The sequence below is a fragment of the Adiantum capillus-veneris genome, chromosome 17, assembly GCF_014529385.1.
Source record: "Adiantum capillus-veneris isolate H3 chromosome 17, ASM1452938v2, whole genome shotgun sequence".
In the NCBI taxonomy this organism is placed as follows: domain Eukaryota; kingdom Viridiplantae; phylum Streptophyta; class Polypodiopsida; order Polypodiales; family Pteridaceae; genus Adiantum; species Adiantum capillus-veneris.
The window spans coordinates 70,713,301-70,731,969 of NC_140947.1; positions in this window are offsets into that span (position 1 = coordinate 70,713,301).

An 18,669-nucleotide genomic window follows, 5' to 3' on the forward strand; every position below is an offset into this window, starting at 1 on the left:
ACCGACCTATCTGTTATCATTTGTGGAATCAAGGGAAGAGGATATTATATAGACCGGGTGGAATCCCTAAGGCTAGGCCTCTATCCTCATCATCTAGATAAACAAAATCATTGTTAGTGAGACCATAGTCTTCCTCAGATCCTTCATCATCTTTGTGTGCACATATGTTAATCAAGAACCTCGCTATGCGCGGATACTCACCTTGTGCAAAAGAATAGGAATGTGCCACTGGAGAAACATTCGTAACTGGGTACGGGTCACTAGTAGTCCATAGACTTATTAGCCATTCTAACTCCTCAATTTTTTTCTCACATGCAAGTCTCTCTACCAAATCCCATTCACAAGAAAGTACATGGTAGCATATGTGAAACACTTGAGAAAAATAAAAAGGGTACCTTTCATAAAAAAATAGAAGTGCATGCCTCTGGTGAACTAGCCATCTTTGGGAGCACATATAGATCTGGTTAGGTCTCTAAAACATGAGGGTTGTTTCTTGTGTTGCTTGATGTGACATGGTGCATTTGGACTATGCGTTGGGTCCGATAGGGTGCACTCTCGTTGCTAGTTGCCTTTGCTCATTTATTGTTTTCATCCTCTTTTTTGTTTTTTTGAATTTGGTTTGCTTTAGTATAGGAGACTATATATACATTCCCTAAGATTTGGAAGTTAAGGGGTCTGGGAGGAAGGTTAAGAGGGAAGCAATTGAATAATGATCGTTAATAAGTACTCCCCCCTTCCTTGGGTAGATCATACCTTTTGAAAAGTTGTCGTCACCTTTTGAAACCAACTATTCAAAGTTGTAATGGGCGAAGATTTTGACCAATGGGATTTTGCCACCTTAGGTGATCCATCAAGTTGTAAGGTACTCTCCCATGATCTTACTTGAGAAGTTGCTTCAGGTAATGAACTCATAATTGGAGGTACAAAGTCTTTTTTGTTTGTGTGGATTTGTACAATGGTAGGTAAAGGTTGTGTCTAAGCTTGTATTTCCATAGATGGACTACATGAAGAGCTGGAAGCTTCATTTGAATTCCCTATTCCTAAGCTAAGTGGAACAAATCATTCTTTCTTCGGTACCCAAACTAGCTCTCAAACGGGTGTGTAGCATTCTGTGATCTTTTCCTTTGTGCGGTCTTCAAATCGTTTTGGAGTTACAAGATTTGGCCTACATGGATCTTTAGTAGGTGACAGGGGAGAACACAAGGTATGTTTAGGTACCCAGATTTGATCATATCCGTCATATTAGCCTTGTCCTTCTAATAGTCTTTTAGTAATCCAGCATAATGTTTCAGTACATTTCTTGGGGCGAGTGGGGCGTCTCTAACGAGGCTTATGTTTTGAACCAGATTGAGCATCAAAAGTGGTTGTTAATGAAGCTTTAGGGACCCATTTGTATGTTGATCTTGACAATTCACGCTGAGTCTTGGGTGTTTCATTCTTTGTTTTAGCCACAAACGTTGAAGCTTTAAAGGGTTGTGATAGAGGGACATATGTTTCAACCTCTTGAATATGCAATGTTCCATTTTGTGTTCTCTCAGGAGGCAATAACTCAGGGACTGTCGCTCCAGTGGCCGAATTGAGAGCTTGTTTCTGTATCGTGCTACTCCCTGTTTCCCAATCAATAGTACACTTGGTTGCAGACATCCACTTACATCCCAGGTTTATGTTGCTCACCATAGCACCCACGGGCATGACCAAAAAGCTTTGGGTCACGGTCCCGTTGAGGAGTGCAGTGTTCTTCTTGTTAATACCCTTGACTTAGATGGTACTTTTGGCTAAAGACCGATTTCCTAATTGACACCACACTCCATAGGATAACAAATTATGTTTAGCTCCTATGTCCAATAAAGCGTTATATAGCACTTTCCAATAGGTGCTATTTAACTCGATGGGGTATCGTAGAGGTGGGTCAAAATCTTCCAAATCGTCCTCTGATTCAATTTGAAATGCAAGTGTAACTCCAAGTTTGGCCTCTCGTTGGTGCCTAATACGTTGTTGTCGCTCTTGAGCCTTCGCTTGAGCTTATATCTTTTTCAATTCTGCTTGTGCCTTGGCTGCCTTTTTTTTATGAGTGGCACGTAGCTCCTCTTGGCCTAAAGGATCATAGTATCTTTTAAATTTACTCCCATTGAGGAATCCAACAATTTCCACTCCATGAACATTTTTCACACGAATGGTACCTTGTGGGGCAATTTCGCATACTCTATATGGTCCTTTTTTTTGCAAATTTCAGCTTTTCTTCTCATTACACACTCCATGCATAAGAACTTTATCACCAACCTTGATATCCTTGTTCTTTAAATGACAATCAAACAATTTCTTTCGACTATCCTTCTCCACAAGTGCATTTTGCACAACCAATTACCTCTCTTCATCTAATCGCTCAAGGATATATAAAGCGCTCAACTAAAGGGTTACCATCCCAACCTTCTTGTGAAGCTACTCAAAGCCTAGGAATGACAAACTCCCATGGCATAACTGTTTCTTGTGCATATACCATCTTGAATGGTGTACAATTAATAACCACTTTGTACGCAGTACGATAAGCCCATAGAGCTGATGTTACCTTCAAATCCCAATCTGTGCGTGAGCCTCTACCGTGTTGGTCAAGATAGAAATTAAAGTGTTGTTAGTACTCTCAGGTTGACCAATTGCTTGTGGATAATAAGGTGTCAACTTATGGTGGGATATCATGAAGCTTGTTGTGACTTCCTTTATCACATCATTTATAAAATGAGTGCCATTATCACTCACAATTTCAAAGGTACAACCAAATCGCATAATCATGTTCCCAAATACAAATAAGTGGTTGGCCTTACATCAACCTTGCATGTCGCCTTAGCTTCTTTCCACTTTGCCACATAGTCAGTTACGACAATAATATATCGGGATTGGGTGTTATGGGCTGCCGGACTAATTGGGCATATAAAGTCTAAACCCCATTTTTCAAATGGTTGGGTCACTTTAATAGGATGTAAGGGTGTAGGGGCATGTGATCCTTCCGTTGCGTGGTCTTGTTACATTGGCATTCATCACATCCCTTTACAAAAAGTGATGCATCCTTGAATAAGGTGGCCACCAATAGTTTGATTGCAACACCTTCTTAGCAGTTAGTTGTCCTGAAAAATGTCCTCTGGCTTGCTTCTTGCAGTATGTACAAATACTCATCCTCACGAGCACATTGTCTAAGAATATTGTCCTTCCCTAGCTTGTAGAGAGTACCTGAAATTAGAAATTAAGGCTCACATTCCTTTAATAGCTTTTGAGCTATATCCTTACGAAGCTCCTTGGATGGAAAACCATTAACTAAAAAGTTTACAATCTTCTCACTACATTCAGACATGGTCTTGACTATGAATAGGGAAGTATCCATCAAACTCAAGAAGAATTAATAACCATCGTGTAATTCTTCCCCTGGAACATGGTTTGTTTACTAGATACAACAACGCTTGATGATCCACATAAAAACTTTTTGGCAAGAAGGTAAAAGCAAAATTTCTTTACTACATAAATCATAGCTAAATCTTCCCGCTCTTTAGTGGTGTAGTTCCTCTCAACATCATTCAATTGGCGACTTGCAAAGCTAATGGGGTAGTCCAATTTATGTCCTCCTGGTTGAGCTAAAACACACCCAATAACAAAGTTTGACGCATCAATATGCACATGGAAAATTATGTTCCAATTGGGCACTCACGGTATTGGAGCAATTGTTAGGGCCCTTTTTAATAATTCATAGGCATGGTCTCCTCGGTCCAGTGAAACTCGAGAAGAAGCTTGTACAATGGATGAGCTATCTCAACAAAGTTTAAAATAAACCGTTGATAATAACCAACCTGTCCCATGAATTTTTAGACTCCCTTATAGTTTGTAGGTGGTGATAATTAGCAATGGATTTACTTTTGCTTTCATCTCTCGAAATCCCATTCTTGGACACAATATGCCCTAAAATTACTCCATGCTTAACCCAAAATTGGCATTTGAAAGGGTTCAATGAGATGTGATACAATCTGCAACTTTCAAACACTTTATGTAAACATGATAGATGTTCTTTCCACGAACAATAAACACAAAGGTCATCTAAAAAAGCTTCTCAAAACTCCCTTAAATATTCCCTAAAAGCAATACTTATTAATCTTTGGAATGTAGCACGGGAATAGTTAAGCCAAAAGCCATGACACGAAATGTGAACACTTCAAATTCAGTTATAAAAGCAGTTTTAGCTTGGTCCTCTAGCACAATCGTGAATTGATTGTAACCAGAGTACCCATTAAAAAAGCTATAAGCTTCCCTTTCCTGTGACTCTCTCAAGCACATGTTCCGAATAGGCAAGAGGTAATGGTCCCTTCGGGTGGTAGCATTAACTCTTGAGATCCACGCACAATATGAGTTTCCCATTCTTTTTTGGCACAATAACTATTGTAGACACCCATTATCAGTGCTCAATAGGGTATATGAATCCACATTTGATAAGCTTTTTGAGTTCTTCTTGAATAATCTTTGCATACTTAGGATTCATTGGGTAGGGTCTTTGTTGGTCTGGTTTAGCAGTGCTAATGATTGGAACTGTATGTTGCACTATGGAAAGTGGAACGCCATTCATGTCATGACATGTCCAAGAAAATATATCCTTGAATTCCTTGAGAAGATCCTTAAGTACATATTCCTCAGTCTTCGTCGGGTCTTGGGCAATGAAAAACGGGTTTGCAGTCCTCACCTAGGTCTGCTAACTCTATTTCTTTAACTATCGTTGGACCATCATAGACTCTATTAATTCCATTAGTAGGTATTATTTGGGCCTTTGTATACACAACCATACGTTCCTCTGTGGTGTAGGATTTGAAATGATCAGGCACATGGTGTAAGTCTGTGGAATCTTGTTGTGTTGTGGACTGTGATTTTGCTTCCACTTCCCTTAGTTGTTGAGCTAACTTTCGGTTTTGGTGTCTCCTTATAGTATCGCTCAACTTTGGATTCTCTGTGGCCTCCAGCTGTGCAATTTCAATGGCTTGTGGGCTGCACCACATGACTCTTTGAAGGTATTCACCCCAATTATCTACCAACTTTGGATGAGCATCACATGCCCCCATAAATTGAGCCATTCTGCGGTGGAAGATTTATTTTCATTTATCCTAGCACGTAGCTCGATATCATCGCCTCTTATATTGCTTACTCCTCTTGTATAATTTTTTATTATGGCTGGTCTCTAGTTCAGGCTCACTAAATGAATCGCTACTCCTGTCTTCTCCTCTCCAGGATAGATTGTCATCTAGGGTACCGCTGGGCCTTGAATGGTTTGTCCCCTCATTTGCACCAATATTTAACTTAGATTCTTCATCCACAGAGTCAATTTCAACTGATGATTTTGATTCCAAATTATGTGGGCTATAGTCTTCTGAGACTCTATTGGTTCCACTGTCAGTCAAGCCTTCATTTCGTAGGTCATGAGAAGCTAAATGCATTGCTCCTATCATATTTAAAGATACGAGTTGTGGCATTTTATCCCCCTTAGGTGTTATCCAAGTTGTCCCTCTATTTCCCCAAGTGTCTATGGTTGTCACTAGGTGGACCCAATCCACGTTGTCGGACTCAACCATTCCAGGTAGAACATCCATATAAGGGGAATCTTCCCCAACATTGGTGTCCTTTTTACACGGGTAACAATACTGCAATAGGGTCGAGTAAATTGTGGTGTCTGATCAATGATCAATTATATATCTATTTCTTAGAGGATGTGCTCAACCAGTCATAAGATCAACATGAATGACAGAGTCTTGGAACTATAAGTAGACATGGTTTTTAGACTAGTCATGCACCACTTTTGCTTCCCTCATGAAAGGACGTCCTAAGATCATTTCAGATGACATAGTGTGCTTGGAAAAATCCATAACAATGAAGGTGTGTCTTACCTTGTGTCCAAGGACCTTGATCTTGAGATCTTCTAGCATCCCAATAGGTTTAATGATGGTCCCATTAGCCATCTTTACCCCTATGTTTGTAGTCCCAAGGAGAGGTCTCCCCATAGATTCCCAACAGTTTTTAGTTACAATGCTAACCCCAGTGCCCCCGTCAAGGATTCCCTTCATAGTTAATCCTTTGGTAGTGATTTGTAGGGTTGCATTGGATTCATCACCTTCAACGTACTATCCTAACTTGTTGACATGTATTTCAACAACAGAGTTCTCATCCAGGTTGGGTTGTGGATCTAAGGTTTCCACCTCTACTGGCACTTCATTAGACCTATCTACCGGCGCAAATTGTGGTAACCCGACCTTCAGTTCTCCATTCAGGAAAGCTCGAAGAGCTAGGAATAGCTCGGGGTCTCCATATAGTTTAGACATGATGGTGGTTTTAACTTTTGAAGCCATGAAATCCATCAATTTGGCAATATTTAACGGAACTCTTTGGCCTTCAGTCCCTTGACATGGAGAAGATGGGATCTTCATTTCTTCAATAGGGTGAGGTAATCCCTCTGTAATCATTCTCTCCAACAAGAAGGGAGTACACCCACTTCTCAATGACTTAATGTCACTTTCCTCTTAGATGACACTAGGTATGGCTAGTAGTCTATGGTCTTTGTGAGGTTGATTTTGTATAGGAAACATTGTGTCTGTAATTTGGATCTTCCTAGGTGTTGGTTCTAGCTCCCTTTGGATCTCACTCAATCTCCTCTATAGGGTTTGGGTAAGTTCCGATCTTCTTCCTATGTTCCATGGGTTGTGTCCATTGTGGCTCATCATGATCCTCCTTGTTTTTTTCTAATGGTCGTTTTAGTCTCCATGGTCTCAACTGAATCAGAATCATTTTCAGTGTCGTTCATATACATGGGGTCGTAACCAGTCCCTATGTTAGTCTTTGAACTTGGGTTTAACTTTGTTACCTTTTGTGATTTCTTCCTTCATGTTTTCTTCTTCTTCTCGGATTGGGCGATTGATGCCATGTCTCTTTCTTCAAGAATATAATTTTGGTTTTGGAGCATCGATCATGTGAGTATATTTATTGGTACCACCGTTGTACTTTGTGATGGCGCCTCAGTAATCTCAATTAAGTTCAATGGCGTGATCCTTGGTGCATTCAGATTGTTAGGTGATTGGGCAATCAAATGATCTATGCCACATCAATTACACATGAGTATCGGCATTGTAGATGTGATCCCTTGATTGATATGCACTAGTGTGGCATTCTTTTGTTGTCTAATAGGACACTCAGCTACACGATGTGGACCTCCACACTCATAGCATTGAAGAGGTGGTCTCTTAGTAGGGAGAATGATATTTTGGCCTCTTACTGCAAGAGCAGCTACTTGATAAACAAGTTTGACTTGTCCCCAATAGTCCTCCATGTAGTATTGTGGACACTCTTCAAATGCATCCATCCCATAGGAAATATTAGGGTATATATCTTCCTCACAACCTTCCAAACAAGCATTAGATGGCTTGCAACCCATATGATTCACAGGGGTGACTCTTGGATGTGGAGATTGTGGTCCAAGCACTGGAGGTGGTAGCTATGTAGCTTGAGCAACATTTTGGGCTCTAGGAACCATGTGTTGCGATAGTTGTTCAATAGGTGGGGCACGCAACAATGCTAGAAACTAAGGGAGAATCCATCCAGTGGTCTATTCTCCATCACACGTTTGAACATTATACAATCCTTAGCTTGGTGATTATACCTACCACATGCATTGCAATTCTCGTTGAATTTTACTCTAAATGTAGGGCATTCACTAGTGCCATGTGGACCAAAGCAAACTAAGAACCATTGTTGTTCCCTTCTTGGATACATATGATTTTTTTGTGCACGATTATCTCTAAGACTTTCTTAAATGACCTTGGTGAGATCTGCTAAAGTCATCTTAGATAGCTTTGACTCTTTAATAATAGGCTTTATGGTCATTGGCTCATGCCCCGATGCTTGCGAGCTAGTAGATTTAGGCTCAACAGACACTCATTCTCCTTGAATCATTAAATTTTCCTCCAATTGGATTTTATTGGTGGTTCAAGTGGTGATACCCCTAATGACTAGGCCATTATAGATATCCTCATGTCGTAGTCTCCTACAGTGAATCTATCGAGAAATTGGTTATTATTGAAGCACTCATTCGGATTACAACAAGAACTCAAATGCTTCAAGCTACTAATAAAGTCTCTCACTGACTCCCCTTCCTCTCGTTGGGCTTTCAGGAGCTGAGATGCTACACCCCAAAGCACTCCTTCTTGTATATACTTCTTTAGGAACAATCTTTGAAGAGTAGGGCAAATCGTTTTCTCTTCCATCCTTAAGGTCCTATACCATCCCCAGCCTTTCCACTCAAAGTCAGGCTTAAAGCATAGCTCTTATGTAGTTTGTCGTGTTCTCCTAGGGAATCACATATTTGTTCAAATACTTCGATATGTTTTCTAGCATCCTCGTCCCCACTGTATTTTTGTGTGAGCTTGGTCACTTGTACTGCCTTACTTCTAGGCTCTCTATCCGACGTGCTACGCATATTTTCAGCAATAGATCGATCGATAGCTTGAGCGAATGTTGCCAAGTCACCCAAGTGAGCAGATATAGTGGGGACACGTGCTCTTTAGACTACAAGTGGAATGGGTTTGGCATCGGATTAGGCATACGGGTGATCCACGAGTCCCAAGCTGGGTACGATGTTGTGCCATGTGGTGGCCCAAAGTTCAAATGTCACTATGAGAGATCGTGGTGTTTATCGCGGGCCATTACCGCAAAACAAGAGAGAGGAATTCAAAATAAGGAGAGAGAAACCCTTTTGATGTTCAAGCGGGATTTTACCACAGGTATTACCGCGTGCATTTCCGCTAATATTGCAGCATTCATTACCGCTAAGGCCATAGACCCCCTTCCCCCTCTCCCTCTCCCGCGGGTTTCCATTTAAATCCAATACAACTCAAAATGTATTTACACACTACAACTCCTACACTCTCCAGAATGCTTGCTCACTTCACTTACTCTCTCTTTCACTCTAAAAATTCTATACATAAATCATTGAACTCACAACAAAACCATTACAAATACTATTCATAAGCACATAACGAAACATTTGCAAATTAATCATATACTACACCAAGTGAAAGAATGGAGAGTTTTATTAATTCTCATCTTGTATAAGATCTCTACAAGCACTAGGATCCATATTTAGACCCATAGTATTCAAATCAATAAACAAGTTTAGAGATTCTTCCTCCTCTCCATCACCTCTTGTAGAATCATCATCGCTTTCTCCCTCTTCCTCCTCCTCAAGATGACTATTTGCAAGGCTTGGCTGACCTTCTTCAACTTCTACTACATCTTCCTCTGCATCTTGTGGTGATGGTATGATGGGATCAATTACTGGCTCAATGTCCATCTCTGCAAAGATAGATCTACCCCACGGCGTGACTGGAATGACATACCAAAGTCTTCTTTGATATATACATGGCACATAAAAGACCTGTACGTCACACACAAAGAATAAGCTGATATACATATATTAAATTTTTAATTTAAGTTAATTGCACATAGCCTAAATTACCTGCTCGCAACTACTAGGATACACCAAGTTGTCAGTTTTTCCCCGATGGAATTGGGTGGAATCCACCATAATAAGCCCATTTTCATGTCTTTTGACCTCACCCGCAAACCATCGCACTCAAAGAGGAATTTGTGAAAAGATCTGAAATCGTCATACTCCCAGTTTTCTGTAAGAAATATCCCCTCTAAGCTTGGCATGTTGGTGCTACAAACGGATACGTGGCTGCCCTGCAAAATACTCGAAATAACATGCTGCAAGCCATAAACGAACAAATCCACATACCTGACGACTCGCACAGCGCATAGTCCAAGCTGTACGCGAAAAAACAGAGACAGCGAGGGAGAGAGAGGAAGAGAACATGCGTAGGTGCACCTCCTAGAGCGGAATGCTACACCGGCACGACGAGAGAGAAGAGAAGAGAGGAGAGAAGAATACATAGACACTGGGTGCAATCTCCCCCCGTGCAAGAGTCAGCATTTCCCTCTTGCACGTATTTATTTATAGATTTCTTGAATGCCCAAAAATGTGTACAAACTAGCCGGCCAGACATAAATGGCCAAAGCTCATAAAGAGCACTTGAATAATCAAATATACATAAAATGTAATATCCTTATGCATAATCCATTATCTACTGATGCTTTTGCCACCTGTCATTTGCAATAGATAATAAAATAACAATTCTATAACATACCTCTCCGTTGGAAAGCAATTGTCCTCAATTGCAAAGATAAAATTCTGCAAACAATACTTGTCAAAAACAATGATTAGAAATCTGTATCAAATAGTAAAAGAAAAATCCATAAAATTAGACACATTGGTTATGCCTGCTGTCATCCACATACTACCTATTCTAGTGTCGCATAGCACTAGAATAAGCAGTATATGTCATACCCTCATGAATCAGGATATCATTGGTCACATTCATCATTGTATAAATCAATTCTCATCAATCTCAAGTTCACTTTCATAAGTACTGTCGCGATAGAAAATCATCATATACCAATTCCAAATCCAAATCCAAATCCAAAATCTTTCATTTTCTATACCCGGGTAACAAAATCATACTAGTTACAGTGGTGGTTAGCCATTGCAGCATGATTTTGTGATCGGTGTTGCCTAAATCAGCGAATCTACACCAATAAAACGTGCTGCCTAAATCAGCGTTTCTGCATTTGGTATAAGTTTAAAAATCATGAATCTGCAATTTATCAATGTGCTGCCTAAATCGATGAATTAAAATGAGTATCTACACACTGCCTAAATTGGTGATTCTGTGTGCACGTAACGAATGGACCAGACAAGACATAAAAAATTTACAAAACATTTACCTGGTACCAAATTATAATAGGTTGGACGTGCTGCAGTGTATACCAAATGTTGATGATTGTCCCAAATAAACTCATGCTATAGCTCAATATCAATGATGTCAGTTGACCTGGAAAACAATGTGCCATCCTGTTTAAGGTAAAACAATACATGACAATTAAACTATGTTAAAAAGAAAAAGAAAAGCAATGTGACTTAACATCTAGAATGGTATAATTGTACATAGAAAAAACTCAGTTAAAGATTGATTGGAGTTAATGAAGGTAAGATGCTTGCTTGAAGATCCTTCTAAGTGATACAAGATAGCTACGGTAAATTATATTATGATTAGTGTCAGATAGTACCTCCTAAGTCCATGAGTCTTTGTTCTTTCTATACAAATACGAACTTGACCTAGTTTATGCTTCTCAGACAAGAAGCAGTTAAGTTTTCCATGAGTATCGGAAACAGTTCTACCTCGGCACCCGATTCATGAGGCATGCCTTAATTCTTTAAGCAAAAATACAATGCAAGTTCACATAATTCTGGTAGAGATAGCAGTAGATGATTATTCTTTGGGGAGTTTAGTGGTTAATGAAATTGTGTTATAAGATTAATTTGTGAATGATATAATAAAGCAAAAGAACCCATCCAAAGGTTGTAATATTGTGAGCTACAACACTCTAACGTCACCAGCATCCAGAATGGCAAGGATGCTAAGAAAAAATCTCCATTCTAAATAGAGAGTATTGGGAGCTTGGGTCTTTCGATTCACAAGGGATAGGAGGGAGACTCGACTATGCCTTGAGTTTTGGCTGAAGCTGCCACCACATTTAGTCTGTACTATGTCGTTTATAAGTGATCTGATGTGGATTGTGACTACGTATATCTGTGTTATCATCTCTTGTGCAGTTTTTGGCATCGTGATGATTGTCGCACACACTTTTTTTTTAATTTTTTATCGTGTCTACCATCGCTTCACTAGTGTATATGTGATATTGTTTCTCTGCTTTTAATGTAGCCTCAAGCACAAGCACCTTTTTAGTGATGTTCTAGTTAAGCTCAATGATAAACTATGAGAGTCACCATGAGCACTCAAACAGGTTTGGATAGACACGGACACCCCTTAATAATCTAAAGAGGCCTCATTGATTGAATAGATAGACCTTGAACTCTAAGATGTGATGTTCATTGGGTTTTAAACCTACAAGGTTGGCACTTAGTAGGGACCGTAAATAATGAAATAAATAATTAATTAATTAAATCACGAAGGGATTATCGATCGAGAATATCAATTGTCATTCAAAAGTTGTAAGCCACAAATAGCGAACTAGTGCTAGTATGTAGCCACGATGATTTTTTTAAATTTTATTTTTAATACTAATATAGGAACCGAAGGAATTTTACTCTTTATCTGTCGCTCATAGTATGTTGTGGAAAGTGCCATTATCAGTATGCATGTGACGCTTGACACACAAGTTTTGTGCCCACACAATATTTAGCAACATGCTTGCGGTGTTATGGTCGATATGTATATTTGTAGAGCTATTGAAGTCTCCTAGCAAAGGAGACACATGAAAGACTCTGGCCGATTGGCTACAAGGAAGCAATATCATGTGACTGTAATGCTCATTGGCTATCCTTTGGCTGCAAATATTCGTGCCTATAGTGTGTTTTGGCAATAACCTTGGGAGATCCTCGATGTATTGTGCTAGTTTATTTTGATGATAAATACATTAATGCAATCTCTATCTCTATCTCCCTCCAACTGATAGTTGGTTACCCTTACTCGCTTAACTCTTATTTTCATCCATGGGAATCTCACAAGATCCCTAAGCGACTCTGCACCTTTTGTTCCCTCAATATGTGAGTCACCATTTGTTTACTCAAAAATCTGAAAGTGGAAATTGAACATATGAGGGGGATGCATTGCTGGATCAAACGTCATTCGCGCTAGTTATTGGGGCTAGGTACGTACATGAGCTGCTACACAAGCCCTTTCTTAATTTTCAAAAGACAAAAATTTCAGTGCAGCCCTGGTCCTCCTCATGCAGACATCCCTTACCTATCGACGCTCTACGTGTAGGAACTATGAGAGAGAGAGAGAGAGAGAGAGAGAGAGAGAGAGAGAGAGAGAGAGAGAGAGAGAGAGAGAGAGAGAGAGAGAGAGAGAGAGAGAGAGAGAGAGAGAGAGAGAGAGAGAGAGAGATTTTGAAACATGGCCATCAAGTGCTGCTGGCATCAACCATCAACCTTGTCTCTGGATCTTGCATCTCTCTCCTCCAGACGTTGGGTCTTCCAACGAGTCACCTGCTCTTCTCAGAATATGGAACATAGCAAACCCTTCAAGGTGCTCTTTGTGGAGATGGGGGTTGGCTACGGTCAGCACGGGCAGGACATAACCGAGGCAACAATCTATGCGTGCAAAAATTCCATCAGCTCCAAGTCCATCCCAACGTTCTGCACAGGAGCTATTCCAAGAGTTAGCTTGACAGAGCAAGCACGGTGGAATCAAAATCGAGCAAGGTGGAATCCATTGATCTTTGCGAGATTGCTTGAGCCATCCCCTGCATTCTTCATTTTTGTTTCCTATTCACGTACATGCCTGCACCTACTTGGGCATGGGTAGCAGAGATCCAAGCTAGAGAAATCGTGAATCGGTATTTCAGAAAGAAAAAACCCCTGGATAGCTTGAATGAGCTGCATAATGGCTCAAAGGAGAAGCTAAAAATTTCAAAGAGTTAACGTTTGCACATGGCGAAAAAGGAGTATCACAGGCAAGCCAATGTTCCATGGTTATAGCCAAAAACAAGACCCAGCCCATGACCAATATAGAAGCGTGTGCCTGTGTGTGTGCAAGAGGGGAGGGTGGGGGTGGGGGGGGGGGGGGGGGGGTGGGGGGGGTCTAGTTGTTCCTTAGTGGCGTGCAACCAGAACCACCTGGAGCCGTCAAAATTAATAAGGGAAGAAAAGAAAATTTGAGTTGTACGCAACTGAGTGGTACGCAACTGAGAGTAGGTGAAGAACGAGGCGGCAAGAGAGATAACGTAGGTAGTGCAAAAGATTTTAGTAGTGTCCCACTTTGCATGGAGGATTCAAAGTGTTGCAACATGCAATGAGAGTATGAACGGCGTCATTGCTGAATTATCTACCACTAGCAGTATTCCCCTGCTCACACGCCATGCCATGCATATTGTACTCCATTCAAAAAAGGTGGCGTAAGGTGGGCGCCACTTTTTCTGGAGTGTTACCAACTGTGAAGTTTCTCACCCTTGCATGCAGCTAATATTCTCCATATGCACGTCATAGGCTCTGCTTGTGAACTGAACATCCTTTGAATGGTAGCCACGGACGGATCAGGTCGTCAATTACTGCCGCATGCAGGATGACGTGGGCCACTAGTTTAACAAAAACTTGCTGACATCACTTCTTCCTTGTGCTACGGCTTCCTATTGTGCTCTCCATGCTGGCATCCCGAGGTGGTCACGAATGCTGGTCTTGCTATTTTTGCTCATGAGATGTTTTGCTATTGCATGTGCTGCACATGCATGACGCTGCCCGCTTAACGCCAAATTAATTGAGGTTGCCAAATAGCAAAGGCCCTCAAAGTTGCTACCGTCCCCGCAATTGGCTAGGTCTATTGTGCAACTCAGCAAGTATAGACAGAGACCCATTAGTTCGTATGAATTTTCCAATATCTAAGGTCTTATAAGTCTCTCTTGCATACTATCAAAAATAATAATAACCTTTTGATTTTGAATTTCCTCCTAAGTCCATCTTCTCTTCATCTCCTGAGACGAGAGTTTCTATGAGGTTTGTTTGGGATTTGGATAGATTTCGATGGAGACTCCTTGTTATTTATAAAACAATAGTCCTCCTCTTTGGTTTGTCTTCTTTTCCTTTTTATTCCCCTCTACCAAATCTTTGGCGGACTTCTTATCGGTGAAAACTAACAAATAATCAAAATCTAACAATATTAACTTCTCACCTTTCATCACCTGATTTCTTTCACTACAAATATCTATCGAGCACAAAAGGAAGACGAAAAAAAAAAAAAAAAAAGAAGGACCGAGAGAAGAAAAGAGTTAGCTGTATCTTTGTTGCACACAGTGATTGAGGAACCAAGAGCGTCAATCTGGACTCTGATACCACTGCTACAAATGGATGCGTGGCTGCCCTGCAAAATACTCAAAATAACACGCTGCAAGCCATAAACAAACAAATCTACATACCTGACGACTCGCACAACGCATAGTCCAAGCTGTACACGAACAAAGAGAGACAGCGAGCGAGAGAGAGGAAGATAACATGCGTAGGTGCACCTCCTAGAGCGGAGTGCTACACCAGCACGGCAAGAGAGAAGAGAAGAGAGGAGAGAAGAATACACAGACACTGGGTGCAATCTCCCCCCGTGAAAGAGTGAGCATTTCCCTCTTGCACGTATTTATTTATAGATTTCTTGAATGCCAAAAAATGTGTACAAACTGGCCGGACGGACATAAATGGCCAAAGCTCATAAAGAGCACTTGAATAATCAAATATACATAAATGTAATATCCTTCTGCATAATCCATTATCTATTGATGCTTTTGCCACCTGTCAACTGCAATAGATAATAAAATATCAATTCTATAACAGTTGGAGGTTCCCCTTGAAGTGGAAGCATTATGGGTCCCCATCGCTTGACCCTCAACTGCTATCTTGGGAGCACTCGGTTGCTCGATTGGCATAGTTGTTGTCATAGAGGTCTTTGCTTTCATGGATCGGCTTTGTTCTAATATTCATAGGTTCTCAATTTCTCTCTCCCTCGTTGCTTGCATATATCGTTTGATCTCTTGCACTTCGGCAATACTCCTGCCATCGGGTAGTAGAACCTCAGGGGGTGATGGCTTGGTAGGGTTTTTAATGAGCGGAGTAGGTAGGATGTGAACACGGGCACCCTTGGGGAGTACATGGTCTACATGAGAAGTGAAAGACGAGTCTACCTCCCCATTGCCCTCGTTCACTTCACTAATTGTGGGCTCCGAACGGGTGGTTCGACTTAAGGTCTTTTTTTAGCGGCTAAACACGCTAGACCCGTGCCGTGGGGCAAAGGCATGCATGTCTTGACTTGACATTTCAGGGTTTTGTGTAGGATATCCCTCCATGATGTCGTAGTCAGAGGAAGATTCACTAGATGCGATATGACGGCGGTCTTGAATTGCATTACTTTGGTTCCAGTCGAAGGCCCGAAACCTAATGTGGGTGGATAATGGGTTCTCGTGCAATTCGAGGCACTCTCTAATGGATCGAACTCTATCACTCGTCCATAGCACATAGCGCATGTACATGTGAGGTGCGTATCCCAAGTGTTGAGTGACGAGTACTCTAAGGGCCACTAGAGATTTTGGTTGTTTTACTTAGTTTTGTTTGTTTTGTAAATTTTTTATTTTTTATTTTTTAAACCCTTCTTTATGTGCGTGAGACGGGATAGGTCATGTGATAGCTCGAAACGAGCGTATCGTTCAAAGAAATTTCATGTGCTTTACAACACACGATTCGGCTACCAAAAACTCTAGTGACCCCCAAAATGGTCGAGTTCTAGTTGGGCGTGTAGGAAAAAGGAAGAAATTCCGAAAAAGCTAGAGGAAGGAAAGGGTGAAGCTTAAATCCCCCATGCTTTGTTTTGATCTTTAGACTTGGGGTATATATATAATATGAGGTACTCTATTCCTTCACTTGAAAGGAAGCTATGGAGGTCTCCTCTTCCTATATATATATATATATATATATATATATATATATATATATATTTATTCAAAGACCGAGGCCGAGGCCGAGGTTGGGAGAATGATCCCCATCATTCTTTTAGTGAACGATTTATATATTTAATTCAAAAATGTATGGGCATTTTTTCTCCTTTTCTTTTTTTTGTTTTGTTCAGAAATGTAGATTTGCAGAAATACACTGCCTAGACACACAGATCTAAAGCAAAAACTCTTTTCACAAAAAAATTAAAAATGCCAGTGCAAAACACAGATCTGCACACATTACACACTCTTCCCAACCTTTCTTTGTAAACAAGGAAATATTAATCTCAACAATGCAGTATGCAGTCTACAACAGAGCTTGGCGCAGAGATTTCCCCGACAGCAGCACCAAAAATGTATACTACTAGGGACTTGCTATGCGCCGTGTGCGAGCCACACGGCTATAAGCACACAACTTGACAGATGCAAACAAGCTCTACGTCTACAGGGCGGTGTGTCACTCACCCCCTGCAGTGCTGCCGCGAGGGACTCCGTGTGCGTGCAGAGAAGATGAAGCCGTCGCGTCGCCGCTCGTCCTTCTCTGTGCTCGTCGATGCTCGGTCTCTCTCTCTCTCTCTCTCTCTCTCTCTCTCTCTCTCTCTCATACAAGGAAGAAGAGGTGAAGCAAGAGCAAAGCTTGCACGTTGAGACTGTTTGAAAACCCTAGTTTACAGCCTTATCTAGGGCTTGCCGTCCTTTTCACATACGGGCGCCCATATTTTGTCAGCTAGTGCTAAATGGGTCTAGTATGTCTTTCATCGGCGATCACCAGCATTTTACTATAAACCTCTTGGACCGACAAGCCTGGCCCATGACTAAACATATGCACTAAAGAATAATGACAGCATCACGGGTTAACAGTAATTAACGTGGTAACTCTCTGGTTACTGCCTTTGGAAGCTTTTGGTGCAGTCGCTCGTCATCCGCTTGCTAAGAGCCGTTCCCGCCTTCTACAAGGGACATAATGTGCATACAAAAAGTGGGTCTCCTACACTACCTCAATGCTCGATCACATTTAAGGGAGTTGGAGCTAAGCCAATTGGTGGTTGTGGTATAGATTGTGGGTAAGGGATAGGATCAAGTGTGTAAATAGGTGAATGCAGTTTGCTCTCTCAAAGAGGAACATGCTTTTGTAATTTGGGAAGAGGGAGAAAGAGATCAATGAAATCCATGATCTCATATCATAGCCTCAAGTTCTCACCGAGTCCTTCAATTTAGCATAATGGCCAATAAAAATAAACAACTGGGAGACCTTATTTTGGCTTTCATTTCTATCACATTTTAAGGTGCTAATGGCGCATAAGTGACCAAAAGGATCTCTCTCTCTCTCTCTCTCTCTCTCTCTCTCTCTCTCTCTCACACACACACACACACACACACACACACACACACAAAAAGTAGAGCACTCCTAAGTGTTGAACAAAGGTTAGCAACTCATGAAAATTAATGTCTACGAGAAGCTCCCAAGTTTGGTATCAAAGAATGATATGCAACCTCTAACATACATTCATGTTTGTTAGAAGATGTCAAGAGGTTGTGGTATGCATCACTTTTAGAAACACAGGCCATGTTTTTTTGGTTGCAGCAACACACACGTTACATACTAGTTCTTTTGTAATGGAGATTGTAAAAGATTCCTTTTATTTAAGATACTCACACGGATCCATTTCACTAGGTTGTTTTAGAATGCCAATGTGACTCTTCGCCTTGTTGGCTTGTCAAAGGAAGGATTGTGTGTGTGTTGTGGGGGGCGGGGGGGGGGGGGGGGGGGGGGGGGGGGGGGGGTCTAGCTCTGAAATAATGAGGATTTTTAAATTTGAGATGTTCTTTCAATTCAAGATATTGATCTACTTGATATGAATTTGGGTGCATTCTCTTGGTTCTCTAAAAAGAAGCATGATAGGATACTCTTTAAGAGTTTTCTTTGCCATACTCACAATTGTGAGTATGTGTGTTATATTGACCCAAAAAGGAATGTACAATTATCCTCAAGCAAGCTAGAAGCTTTGAGGAGTCATAACACACATTTTAGAGCTACACAATCCCTTACCA